At 36.8% G+C, this 15,116-nt stretch overlaps 1 protein-coding gene across 1 annotated transcript in view; it reads right to left on the minus strand.

Annotated features, from left to right (window-relative positions):
* ZNF207 (zinc finger protein 207) overlaps nt 1–15,116 on the minus strand; it is a 65,415-nt gene that overhangs the window by 11,060 nt on the left and 39,239 nt on the right. The gene's annotated exons all lie outside the window — the stretch shown is intronic.

Consider the following 15,116-nt stretch of genomic DNA (forward strand, 5'->3'; position numbering starts at 1 on the left):
TTCTGTTAGAATAAATTATCAAAAGGAGGGCATCCCATTCCAAAAGAAAACCAGCTCCTAACAAAGCTTTTGGTCTAGTGTTTACAGGGTCACTTTCAGGTGAGGTAAGGAATTTACACAATGCACAAAGGAATCTGCAAACTTGCACACTTTCTTTGGTATATAGGTTTATATCAGTGTAATTAATAATGCCTATGTATTGTGGAAGCATTCAGGGTAATTAATATGAATGGAGTATTTATTTATCGTTGATGCCCCACTGAAGAAAAAGCAAAATTTTCTGAGTAGCTTTGAGACACACCCTAAAATAATGGTTTCCCTACTTCTCAAAACTTAAAAATCCATTCCCCCTTGTGACTAATACCTGATCACTTTAATACCCCTGTGGAACTAATAATGACTAAAATCACAGATTTTCTGTTCTTCATTTCAAGGGCTTTTGTGTCAATGTTTGATTTGTTTCGTGTACTTCAATCCCTAGATTTGTCATTGTTTTATTTCTCTTCATCTTTTTTCAGACCTAAAAATAACAATACAAACCTCCAAAGCATTATCTAAAACATTGCTGAAAAACAAAGTTATAAGCCCAGTACTAGTTAACATCTTTAGGAAAAATAACTGTTTTCTAAGACAAGTTAATGAGTGACATTATCTGTACATTTCTGCAAACCTTTAATGTTTGGCTTACTAGAAGACAACTGGATTCATATATATGAATCTTATGTTCACTTTAATATATGTATATATGAATCATATTGTCTATCATTACCACATCCCAATCTGTGCTCCCCTAATTGTTTTCACATTTACACTTCTGGTTGTATAGTCCTGTTACCTGCCAATATTACTGAGGTCAGGGTCCTTGTCTTATCTTTGGCTCCCCAGGATCTAGTACAGAATCCACTCTATAAATGATCGCTGAATTGAAATAAACCTCCTTTACTATCTTTGGGACATAAATGAAGTAAAGTGTGCAAAAGTGCTTTGGATATGACATGGGGTATGTCAATGATTTCTTGGATATGACACCCTGTCCTAGTGAAGCTTAAATTCTAGCTGGGGAGACAGATAATAACTAGAAGATGAAATACAATACAACACGTTGTGGTAAGTACTCAGAAGGATGAGAAGTGCTAGCTAGAAAATAAAACTTAAGTAGGATAGTCAGGGAAAGGCTCACTGAGGTGACATGTGAGGAAAGATCTCAGAAAGCCCATGCTAGGCTGAATGAACCACAGGTACAAAGGCCTTCAGGGCAGAACTTTTATCTTGCCACTGGAGAATTTTGAGCAAAGGAGTAATAAATACGACATTTTAAAAGAATTTTTAAATTCTTGCATTTCCAGAATAAATCCTCTTTGTGCATTATATATTATTTTAGCACACTATTAAACTTGCTAGAATCATTTTTAATTTGTACTCATGAGATTAATTTCCAGTTTTCTTTCTTGAACTGCCTTGTTCATTCTTATATAAAGGTTGTAATCTTGCAACGAGAATCATAGAATGAGTTGGTTGCTATTAGTTTTTTCTGTTGCATGTACTAATTGTAACGTGTATAAGCGCGCTTTTGTTTTTGTAAGCTGTTTCTTTTTAACATTCTATACAAATTTCTGATAGAGCTACATCAAACTTTTCAACCATGACAAGGTAATCTTTTCCTTGCAATTGTCAATGAGTACATTGGAAGATGCAGTTTTATCTTCTTAGATCATTTTTTACTGGTAATGTCCTTAAATATAATTTTGTCCAATAATAATGCTGTACAAACTTTTAGTTATTACTTACCTGAATTTTCTCATTTTCAACATTTTCCAAAATTAGGTTTTAGCTGTCTTTTAAGCAGCTTAGAGATGGATTCATAAAAATCCAGTATGACTGTTAGAAAACAGCATAAAACCTAAATGTGATTTATTCCCACTAGGAGGTTTAAAACATTTTAACAGTAAGGTATTAACAAAGGGCCAAGTGGTGGAAGCTGCTCAGGCTGAGGGTGGGGGTGGGGGAATTGATAAGGGCCAGGCTATACCTGTTTTGAGTTTTTTAAACCTACCAATAAAATTAAGACAAATGTAAAAGAAAGATATAACTGGCTTAGGCGACGTCCAGTAAAGAATGTGAATCCTGTAGTACTCAGCCAATGAAGAACCAAGGGAGGGACTCAAGCACTAGGAGATAAATTATTGGCGCCAAACTCCCCAGGTGTGCCTGCCCACCAGACACCCGATCTTGCAAGACCGTCATTAAAGCCTCGCTCCGCTGTTCTGTCTCCGTGTCCACTTATTGAATTTAGACCAGTGTTTCTCACAACGACAAACTAATCTTTTACAGAGGAGTTAAATAACTTCACATTTATTGTGACTATTTAGCTGGACTTACTTCCTCATACAGCGTTTTCTGTGTATTTGTTACCCTTTTTGATTTTCTTTTCTTGCTTCTATTGAATTGATATAATTTCTGTATTTCCCTTTATAGTTGTTTGGAACCTCTATGTCTTTTTTTCCCCAGTAATTAGTTTTTAAAGGGCACACTTAACTCTACATGTTTCTGCAGCTATGTTTGTCTTCCTCCTGGAAGACAAAGAGGATCTTAGCACATCATTGGACAAATCCTCTCTTGTTATTACAATTTAGAACAGCAGTTCTCAGAGTGTGTTTCCCAAGACCCTTTAAAGAATCTGCAAGGTTAAAGCTATTTTTTTTTTGAGAGGGCATCTCTCATATTTATTGATCAAATGGTTAACAACAATAAAATTCTGTATAGGGGGGTCAATGCTCAATGTACAATCATTAATCCATCTCAAGCCTAATTCTCGTCAGTCTCCAATCTTCTGAAGCATAATGAACAAGTTCTTACATGGTGAACGAATTCTTACATAGTGAATAAATTCTTACATGGTGAACAGTACAAAGGCATTCATCACAGAAACTTTCGGTTTTGATCACGCATTATGAACTATAAACAATCACGTCAAATATGAATATTCGTTTGATTTTTATACTTGATTTATATGTGGATCCCACATTTCTCCCTTTATTATTATTATTTTTATTTTTAATAAAATGCTAAGTGGTAGGTAGATGCAAGATAAAGGTAGAAAACATAGTTTAGTGCTGTAAGAGGGCAAATGTAGATGATCAGGTGTGTGCCTATGGACTAAGTATTAATCCAAGCTAGACAAGGGCAGCAAAACATCCACGGATGCAGAAGATTTCTCTCAAAACAGGGGGGGGTGAGGTTCTGAGCCTCACCTCTGTTGATCTCCAAATTCTCACCTGATGGCCCCCCTGCGACTGTGCCTGTCTTAGGTTGTTCCTCCCTTGAGGAATCTTACCCGTCTCTGGCTAACCAGTCATCTTCCGGGGCCATACAGGGAAATGTAAAGTTGGTAAGTGAGAGAGAAGCCATATTGTTTGAAAAGGTTAGCTTTTTACTTCTTTGCAGATTTATGCCCTGTGGCTTCTATGCCCAGCACTTGTCTCGAGGTATCTTTACCACCTGGAGGAATTATGATACTCGGTAAATTCGATATGAGGCACGAATTCTATTTAAGGGTTGTAATTAGGAAGGAAGAAGAAAAGCTACAGAGGTAGCATATGGAAGAAAACATGGGAGGATTGATTATTTCTTTGACATATCTTCTTGTAAGTACCTTAAGCATGTATAGGTTTTAAACTACCAACTAACTTGCGCTCACATATTAACATAATAGGAATACGGTGACATAAACAAAGCAAATCTATAATTACCATCCATCTCCAGTGAAGCCAAGAAAACCATTTAGGCACCCTAGGCATTTCTGAAAATTTGTCTATGATATGATGGATATTGTCCAACTGTACTTGAACAGTCTGAGAGAAATCAGACAAATTAAAGCAACCCATTTCTGGGATCTGTTCACATCCCATATGTTCTTTTAACCGTAGATAGTCTATAGTCATAAGATTTTGGAGTGCTACAACTTGCACCCCTCCCAACTCCTGGTTGAGTTCCCACAGTACAGATTCGGTCAAATTCGTTGTCTCACTGTATGCACATGCCAGCCTAGACATCTCCCTCCTTATTCCAATGGCAAGTCCAGGAAACGGTGGGGTGGATGCAGCCACAAGGTTAAAGCTATTTTTATAGTATCCAGATGCTTTTTTTCCATTCTGATGGCATTGGCATTTATGCCTCAGAAGCAGTGATGAGCAAAACAGGTAGTCCCTTCGCATGAACCAAGGCAGTGGGACCAAACTGTTACAACAGTCATTGTATTCATTGTTATGCTCTCACGGGAGGTGGCAGGTGGGGAGCCAGTTATGCTTAAAAACGTTCTTGATGAGGCAGTAAGAATTGTTAATTTTATTTTGACCCACGAATACATGCCTTTTTAAAATTCTGAGTGACGATGTGGGAAGCATGGTAAAGCACTTAAGCCACATGCAGTTATGATGGTCGGTTCATGGAAAAGCACTTGTGTGACTGATCTGAGCTTAACTGGCCACTTTTTTCACAGCACAATATTTTTACTTTAAAGAACAACTGGCAGACAAACTACGGTTCTACAGACATGGGTATGTTTGACAGACATTTCCTCAAAAATCAAGTGAGCCTGTTATTTTAAGGGGAACAACTCAGTGTTTCAACAAAATAAAATTTAAGCTTTCAAGCAAAAAGGTTATTAAAATACTTCCTTCTCCAATTACATATCTGTGTAAAGCTGAATTTTCTCCATGTATTTCAATTCAGAAATAAGTATTTGTGATTCATATATACATATATTAAAATGATTCATGTATAAGAATTGTCTATTAAGCCAAACATTAGATTTGCAGAAATGTAAAATAAATGTCACACATTTTGTCTTAAAAGTTATTTTTCCTAAAAATATTAACTTGTACTGGGTTTATAATTTGTAAATGAAATATTTTCAAATGTTAGTTTTAATATCTAATGTGGTAAATATTGATATAACCCACATAACAAGAGCTCTTTGGGCCTTCAATAATTTTTAAGAGAAGGAGATCTGAGACCAACACATTTCAGGGCTGTTGGCTTAAATTTTTATTTCAGGTTTTTTTATCACACACACACGTGTTGAGTCAATAGTTGGTTTAAATGTACTGACTTGTTAAATCAGTTTCTATGTTCAGATTATTTTTTTTTAGCCACTACCTTTTCCATTACAGAAACTGCTTTTGCTTCTTGACATCCTCACCTTCCCTTTGGATTCACTTTTCTTTTTGCAAAAGTGAATCTTTAAAAATTTTAAGTGAGGGTCTGTATTAAAGTCGTGTCTTATCTTTTATTCTGCCTGGTCCTCGGGATGAACACCTCCTCTGAAAATTCTTGCATTTTGTTGAATCTAGTTTTTCAGTGGTTTTCTCAAATATTACCTATCTGCCATTCCCCCTACTCCATTTCTCTAGAGCTGTGGTTCTCAACCAGGCACAATTTTTGCAGTGTCTGGAGACACTTCTGGTTGTCACTGCTGGGAGGCTGGTGTGCTCCTCGCATATAGGGGAAAGCTGGCAGGGAGGCTGCTAACCATCCTATAATACACAAGGCAGAACCCCACAACAAAGAATTATTGTGCCCAAAATGTCAATAGTGTTGAGGCTCAGGAACACTGCTGTAGAACTCCCATTTCAATACATGTTGGAGTCTTTAAATTAATTCTCTAATACTTCATAATTCTTATCTATCCACTCTGCTACACTTCAGGAAAATTCTTTAATATCTTCCAGTTTGCTTACTATCTTTTCGACATGTCCATGTTAGTGTCTTATTTCAGTAATTACATTTTCCATATCCAAAATTCCTGTTAGGCTCTTTTTTAAGCATTTATTTTATTGTTGCCTGTTTTGCTTCAAAATGTTCTTTTTAAATGGATGTTATTCTTTACCTCTTTGAACATATATCATATTGTCCTATACATTACTTTCAACTTGCGTAAATCATGTTGATCATCATCATCTATGATGATCATTTTTGGCTGTCCTTAGAATTAAGTTTCTCAATAGCTTTGAAAGGTTTTACTTAAGGTTAAGGTTCTCTCTGCTTGTTTTTAAAATCTCTCCCTTTTCTTTTTCTTACCCCACTCTACCTGGAAGGCTACAGTTGTCTTCGATTGTTCCTCCAGAGCCTTCAATTAAGAACTAGGTCCTAAGTAGTGTTTTGAGCTTACTGTTCTGATACTACCTCACAGATCCAGTCATTAAGCCATTAAAAAAAACACAAAAAAACAAAAAGCAAAAAATGTTATTTTCTCATTCACTCTCACTGAGCCCAGTTTTTTTTACAAAACAATAGTCCCAGGCAGTGAGTCAACAATTTTTATCAGCCTGCTTTCACGATCTGACGTGCTTTCTTTCTAAGCCCTGGCTTCAATCACTGACTAGCTTGTCTACCTTGGTCACAGAGACTCTCAAGGTCTGTTCTACGAACAGCCACCCAGGTTCTAGAGCCAAAGCCTGAGTCCCATGGTGAGCCTCACTCACCATTAAGGCTCTCTCTCCCATTTTAAACATATCTCTCTTTTCTTTAACTATTTTATGTTACTGCTAGGTGTTTGAGGCAGAGGAATTGTGTTGAAGTATGTACTTCACTAACTCAATTGGAAGTCACACCTTATTTCCACATCTTAAAAAGTGAATGTATTTTGTAATCAGAAAAAAATCAAGCTTAAAATATTTTTTTAAACATTTACTGTCTTTACTACCTTATTTACTGTAACAGGCAAATAAATATGGAGCTATGGATACAAAAAGAACGAACCAAATTCTGAAAGAGGGAACTGGAAAAGAAAAGACTTCACATTTCAACTACCTGTTTGCCAGCATCCTAAAATGTTCTATGGATTCAGTGGAACCAAAAGGGGAGAGGTCAAATATTCAGTCACATCTAAAGGTCTTGTGAGAAATGATCAGTCATGCAGTATTTGTTAGAAAGGTCTCATGAAACAGCAGCTGGTCTGCAATGGGGACAGTCCAATGTGGAGGGGGTGGTGCACAAGTATCAACTTTAGTTTGCTTCAATCTATGTCTGTTTGGTCTGGTCTGTCCTTTATCATACATGGAAACTGAGGCAGTTTAGTAGTTCATGAAAAATCATAAGACAGATCTGGCATCAGATGGGGCAGCATCTTGAACTTGCTATCATGTATGCCAAGAAACAAAAGGGTCAGTCTGAAAGCTGGAAGATAGCAGAGAAGGTGGAAGTAAGACATGGGCTCAGATACTAAAATCACACTCAAGTCAGAATGAGTTCAAAGCTGAGGGCAAGGAGGATGTCAGTCCAGGGTCTTAGGTTTAGCTTGGCCTGTGGTTGAGACTGAGGGGCTCCAGCAGTGATTAGGGACACAGGTCAGATAGGGAGCCATACATGTAAATCCATACATTCAGAGCATTAGACCCTATCACCAATACAGATGAAGGCCCATGCAATCAAACTTTAGTGATATGCTCTAGTTTTATTTTTTAGTATTAAAAGTGGACATTCACAAACAGTAAATTAGAGAAACCAACTCCTCAAGGAAGCACCAGTTTATACAGATATGAATATAAATTCAAGGCATTATTAATATATATTAATATGTTCATATTTCCTGTCAATATCCTTAAAATATTAGACTACATCCTAGACTCAAGATATAAACTATCTACTTTTTCAAAAAACAGCAAAAGAAATTTACTTTGGATCCAAACCTCCTGGTCAAGCAAAACTAAGAGATTTATCACTAAATCACAAAAATCCATGTATAATAATCTCAACTTTTAAATTTAAATAAATGCTTCTTTCCAACTCCAAAGGATAAAATTTTCATGGGGTGGCCTCACAAAGGCTGTGTCTGGACCAGAAATGCCTAATATACATAATCCCAAGATCCTGGGTTCTGCGTGGTTAAGAACTATGGGCAAGGTATTAGGTAGTTAGGATGGCTGCCAGCAAGGTGAGTTACTACCTGGTAGGGTACCAGCAGCATCATATTAAATATTTACCCAGTTCTCTTATAAACCAATTATTAAGTATTTGGGGGAGATTACATACCTTAAGTACTAATTTTATTGTTCATTCATCAAATATCTATTGAGCCCACACTATGTACCCAAACACTTATCAAACACTAGATCTGGCTCTCAAAGAGCTTCATGAATTAAGAACAGTATTAACAAAAACACTTTAATTGCATGCTATGTGCCAGATCTTGTGTTGTTTTACATTTAGTAGCTCACTTAATCCCATTTTAAAGATGAGAAAACTGACCTGGAGGTTGAGTAACTTGCCCTTTCTGTTATCATCATACCTTTATATAACTACAATGTGACGCTGAGTTTACAACCCCAAACTGTTCCAGAACCTCAAATCCTAAGCACTATGCGTATTGCCTCTAGTAAGGGAACCAAAACGTAAACGTGTAATTACCATTAAGCTCAACTGTGAACAATAATTAAAGACATTCAGAAAGACAAATTTCTTCCAAGTGAATGACTAATGGCTTTGTGAAACAAGTGACATTTTTGTGTATGGATAGGATCTGGTTGTACAGAAAAATAATAAGGACAAGGAGTATTGGTGGCAGAAGGCACACTGCATTGGGAGCTGAAGATCAGCTGAAGATCAGGTTCAAGCTATAACCTATTTTGCTTTTATCCCACAATGTTACGTACTTACCCATGTTCATACATACCTCTACCTGTTTCATTTTAACTGCTGTATTTTTCTACATTTATCTATTCATATTTAAGTTACTCATTCTTCTACTGGAACATTTGGTTGTTTCCAATTTTTCAGTTACAAATAATACCACAGTAAGGTTTCTGTACCTACCTCTCCTTGTATGTCTGGTTTCTCTAAGATACGTATCTAGAAGTGGAACTGGTGTGTAAGGATATGTACATCTCCAACTTTACTGAACCTTGCCAAATTGCTCTCCAAAGTGCTCTTGAACTAAGCACTTTGGACTTCTGCTAAGAAGTCCAAAATATTAATTTGCCTCTTTTTCATTAATAACAAATCTTCCAAATTTTAGATGGGTGCATAACCAACTATAATATATAATACCAGTTCTCATGATTTCTTGTAACTATCTGTGGCCATGTACCTAAGTTGGGACCAATGGCACAAGCAGAGGTAATTGATCCACTTGAGCCTTAAAACAAGATGGACCCTCGCCTTTTTGTTGGTTGATAGGTGGATATAATGGCAGTAGCTAGAGTAGCTATTGTGAACAAAGGTGCCTATTAAAGGTGACACATCAGCAAATTAAAAGGAATGTGTGTCACAAACACGTACCAGCCCTATGCTTGGGCTGTTACAAGAGAAAAACTTCACTTTGTTAAATGATATTATAGTTGGGTTTTGTTAAGAGTATGTATGCTAGCAAAAATACATCCCCATTGGCAGTGTATATGTTGTTTCACATCTTTGCCAACATTTTTTAACATCAGACTGTAATTTTTGTCAAAGCAATAAGTTTTTAAATGGTATTCCACTTTTGTTTTAATTTGCATTTCCTTTTTACTAGTGAAATTATCTTTTCATATATTGGCTATTCTAGACTTCTGTGAATTGCCAGTTGGTACCCTCTGCCCACTTTTCCATTTGGATTACATTTTTTCTCATCAATTAAATGCTTTAAATATTCTGGGTATTTATCTACACACATACATATATATATACACACACACATACACACATCTATATATATGTACACACACACACAAATTTCTTCTTCCTGACCTGACTTGTTGTGGGCTACTTATTTTCCTAAATGCCAAACAAAATTTTAACAGTACCTGTCACATGAGAGGAGGTTGGCAACATAATCCTCAATTCTAAATATGGAAACATCTATCAGAAAGCACCGACGAGCTGCAAACTTCTGTAACACTGCATGAATTTTTCTTATAAAAGGTATACAACAGGAAAGAGGCATTCCAAAGGCTTACACTATTGTTGAAAAATTAAGAGGAATAAAGGATATAACAAAAGCAGGCCAAACAAGAGACAGAGATTTAACTGTCCAAAGAAGAAAGTGAAAGGTGGAAAGAAGAGTATGAAAGGATGATGAAATCTTTAAAACACTAAGCCAGGAGGTGAGATTGTCTTTAGTTGATGAACAAGGAATAAAGTTATGTTACAGAGGTAACAAATAGTGGAACAAAAGGAGTGATATAATTATATAAAGGGGGAAGGTATGGTGAGATGTAACAGGTGAGCTAACTCCTTGCCTAAGATCGTAGAAATCAATAGATTACAGTATTTATGTCAATCACGGAAGGGTGTTAAATATCTGAGGGGAAGCCAAGAGAAATATTAAAAGTAGTTCTTACTTGGGGTTGTGACTGGGGGTGGGCAGGCAACTATTGTTTTAAAATTTGATCCATATTGGATTTTTAAAAATATGTAATACTTTAAACAAAAATATACTTTCTAGAAAAGGTACAGTATGAACCTTTGTACAAAATATTCACTGATATTTCTCATTTTACTTGTGTAATCTCAATTGTCTTGGGGTATTGAATTGCCCAGAAATCCTTCTAGAAACTGAAATCCTGATGTTGAACACTAATTCCTGTACTTATTCCCTAGAACCTTGTACAACTGTGTACAACTTTGTACAAATTTCCTGGGATAAGATTATGTGCTCTTAGTAATTATGAACTACTAAGTTAAATTCTTCGCCTTTTTGTCTCACCATCTGCTGATTGAGAAAGAAGACTCAAGTATGTTTTGTCAATACCCTGACCCTGACAGTTATTCACAGCTTTTTTTGAGTATAACGTCACAGAAGTGAACCTACCCAATATAACAAACACATATTGCCCACTACATGCCAGGCACTATGAACCAGAGGTAGAATAACCTCTTGCAAACACTAGAGTAAGAAACTTAGTCACCCACTACAGCTATTTCCAAGATGTCTTCTCCCACCCAAAATATTCACTGATAATTCTTAAATTTTACTTGTGTAATCTCAATTGTCTTGGGGTACTGCATTGCCCAGAAATCTTTCTAGAAACTGAAATCCTAATGCTAAACACTAATTCCTGTACTTATTCCCTACAACCTGCAGCTGGATCATAGTAGCTGATTCCTGGTTTAATTGCACCAGTCTTGTTCCCCCCAGCATCATGCTCCCTTATGCTGACAGATTATTTGTCTCTTGTCCATTATCAAATCTTCCTGAGACTACCAGGTTTCCTGCTATGGAAAACCACTAGATAAATTCCCACGAACATCAGCGTCCATCCAAGAAATCCACACTGGGCCACAGTTCTGTGATCCACAGAACTGTCCTACAGTATGTTTCACCCACACCATTTTTTTTTTAACAGAACTACCTTTTTACCAAATTTGAAGATTTCTAGCTTTTCTGTAATGGTATTTGTCAACCTTCACTGAACATTAGACAACATGAACCTTGCTTAAAAAAAGTCCTGAGCTTACTACACTCCAATTGGCTTATTTCACCCATTTCTTATTACCTGATTTTTACAGGTATTTCAGTTTGCAATCCCTAGTCTAGCCTACTTCTATTCTAAAACTAGAGCTTATCTTTCACTATGTAGGAGTTAAGAACTTTTTCTGGCAGACTTCCCATAGGAAAAGTTTTTCAAAAAATCCTTCTAATCTTCCTTAGAAAACACAAATTACATTGTTTTTCAGGACCAAAAGACCTTTGCTGTTGGAAAGGGCTATTTTTAGCCAACCAATAAGTACTTTCTAAAGATCCTGCTCAAAATATCAGGATGACTAGTCAGATTTAAATTGCACGTTCAAATAAAGGCACATGTCTATCTCAACCTCTGGTCTGTTTTGATGCAATCAATGAACACAGTATTGGCGAATCAGTTGAATCCAGCAATTAAGTGTGTGCCTCTCTTTAAGTACCATGAAGAAGTATGCTAGGTTTTAGAAGTGCAATGAAGACACACTACTTTCAAGGTTACACTCTAGTACAAACTGGCAACATTGTGGTTTTAAGTACCTGATGCAATGATAGCACATATGAAGGTCATTAGGAAGGCTCAGAGACTTGTAAGAGAAACAATCTCTAAACTAAAATTTGGTAAATGTGAGGAAGCAGAAGTTAATGAAGTCAAACAGGTAAGGACAGGAGAGAAGGAAGTGAGAGCTTGAGTACCAAGGGGGAATTGCAAGAAATAAAGATAAGCAGGGGTCAGACTATGAAAGGTCTTCTGAGTCAAATAGAGAAGTAAAACCTGTGTGTCATTCTTGACTTCTACCCCTTATGCCACTTGCAAATCATTCAAGTTTCAACTTGAGGGAAAAGAGGAGTCATTTATAACCATGAGAAACAGGAAAAGAAGCTGAAGAAACATCAGAAGGAATAATCTAGAAACCACTAAGAGGCAGGAGTTGCTCTACGGAGGCAGTATCAAGAAAATTAGAAGGCAAGACTGGGAGAAGGTATTTGCAAAAGACCTGATAAAAGGACTCTTAAAACTCAACAATAAGTAAACAACCCAAGGAAAAAATGGGCCAAAGACCTTAACAGACACCTTACCAAAGATTTATATATACATAAAAATGCTCTACATTGTTACCAGGGAAATGCAATGTAAAAGAAGATTACCACTATGTATCCAGTAGAATGGCCCAAATCTGGAACACTGATATCAAATGCAGGGAAGGATGTGGAGCAAGAGGAACAAGAGGAACTCTCATACACTGCTGGTGAGAATGCAAAATGGTACAGCCACTTGGGAAGACAGTTTGGCAGTTTTTAATAAAACTAAACAGATCTTACCATACAATTCACCAACTGCATTTCTTTTTTACCCAACAGTTGAAAACATACATTCATACAAAAACCTGCATGCTAATGTTTACATCAGCTTTATTCATAATTGCCAAAACCTGGAAGCAACCAAGGTATGTCAGGTAAGTGGATAAACTGTGGTACATCCAATGGAACAGTATTCAGCACTTAAAAAAAGAAAGGAGCTATCAAGCCAAGGGCAGAATCTTAAAATGTGTATTACTAAGTGAAATAAGCTGATCCGAGGCAGCTAAATAACGTACGATTCTAACTATGACATTCTGGAAAAGGCAAAATTATGGAGATAGTAAGATAACCAGTGGTCACCAGGGGTGGGAGTTGGGGAATTGAGAGAGCAGAGCAGGGACGATTTGGAGGGCAGTGAAAATACTCTGTGAGTGGATATACATCTTTGTAGTTTTAGCCAAACCCACAGAATGTATAACACAAAGAGTGAACCTATGGATTTAGGGTAACTTTATCAGTGTAAACTATGGATTCAGGGTGGCTTTATCAGTGTAGATTTATCCTTGGTTAAAAAAAAGTACCATCCTGGGGAAGGATTTTGACAGTTGGAGAGGTTATGCTTGTGTGGGGGCAAAGGGCCTATGAGAAACCCTTGTATCTATATTTCCTTATTGTTGTAAACTTAAAACTGCTAAAAAAAAAAAAGTCTTAAACAAAAGGAGTTGGTAGGATTCCAGAGCATAGATATTAGCCATAAAGAATGCATACCTAGCCCAAGGCAACATAAGGTGTTAAGGGCAGGTTATTTTATACATACAGCATCTAAAAATTAAGGGCCTTGGCTTTTACTATCTCATGAATTAGGAGTCACCTGACAAGGGTATACTGTGGTGGCCAGAGGTTGTGGAAGCACAAGGAGACACAACTTGTAAGGCTGTGTGAATGCCTTCAGTAGTACACTACTATAATCAATAATCCTCAAAGAATATTAATCAGTCAAAAAACTGAGCACCTATTATGTAAGTAATTTACCAAAGACTTCAATTACGGGCAACCACAAGGAGTCAGATTACAGCAGCAGGGTCAAAGAGGTCATGAGGCCAAATGGAGCAAATTTATAAATAATGGCTTGCTTTGTTTTAGGTAATGGGCAGCTCGCTGAAATCACCTTTCAAACTCCAGGTACAAATAATCTGAAAGAATGAATAGCATGCTCCAGACAACTACTAGAAACTACCTTTACGGAGAACCAGATTTCAGGAAGGTTCTATGAACTCAGATAAGGTAGTTCAGTTACATGAAATGAGACAATGTGGGGATAACAGATTGAGGGAGGGGAGCAATGTGTTACAATTAGGGAAAATGGCATAAACACTGAGGCATTTACAGGAAGGTGACCAAGGAAAATAAAGGTCTAAGGTATCAAGGCCTTCCAAAACATCCTAAGCTAGTGCTGGTCAACAGAAGGGATTCTAGTTTTAACGACCAAATCAATAGCAGTCAGGACCAATAATGAATCCCGTTATTCCACACCAGGCCAACAGAGATGAGGAAATGGTTGCAGCCCATGGGGATCCAGTACAGATTTTGAGTGCTTCTGAGAGTCCAAACCCACAGCTCCAGTGTAACTTTGATGCCAAAATCAGAGACTCTAATTCCTAGAGGAAATGTATATACCTAATGTGGTGTTCAAGGACCTTTATGTTAGCTTCAAATTATCTTGTCCCATTCCCTAAACTTTAACGTCTCTATACTCTTGCATTTTCCAGCCTTCCTTTAACACTTTTTTCAATTTGTCCAAATCTTAACAATCCTTCAGAACTTAGTTCAAACCTTTCCCCTGACAAAATTACCCTCCAAACTTGACTTTCACTCAAGGTATTTTCACTTGGTTCTTTTTATCATTTATCCTTCTTTAACTTGGAGGAAAACTTTACCTCTCAATGTCTTACTAAATCCTCAAAAACATTTCCTAAAGGAGTCTTGCAAACCAGGTGTAGACTAAACCATGTGAAAAAAAAAATCAACTGTCAAACCTTTTTGTGTTTTTCTGTGCTTCTTAGAGAGGGTAGGCATCACCCAATTTTTCTAATCATCCAGTCACAGTAATTCAAAACACCAGTTATTCTCGAGTTGTTTTGGGCCAGGTTCTTGCCTTTAGTCTCTACACTATCCATCAATCCCCCAACCCTGACACAATTTAAAATCAACCTTTAAAAATCATATATAATTCACAGCTTGAAGTTCTTTAATGACTTCCATTAGAATAAAATTCAAACCATGGTCCAGAGAGTAATTTGGTTCATCTACCTTTCCAGTCACAAACATCCCCTTCCCAATCTACCACTCATATTTCATTTTTTCTTCCAAGATGTTATGC

This window comes from Manis javanica, chromosome 4 (assembly GCF_040802235.1).
Source record: "Manis javanica isolate MJ-LG chromosome 4, MJ_LKY, whole genome shotgun sequence".
NCBI lineage: Eukaryota > Metazoa > Chordata > Mammalia > Pholidota > Manidae > Manis > Manis javanica.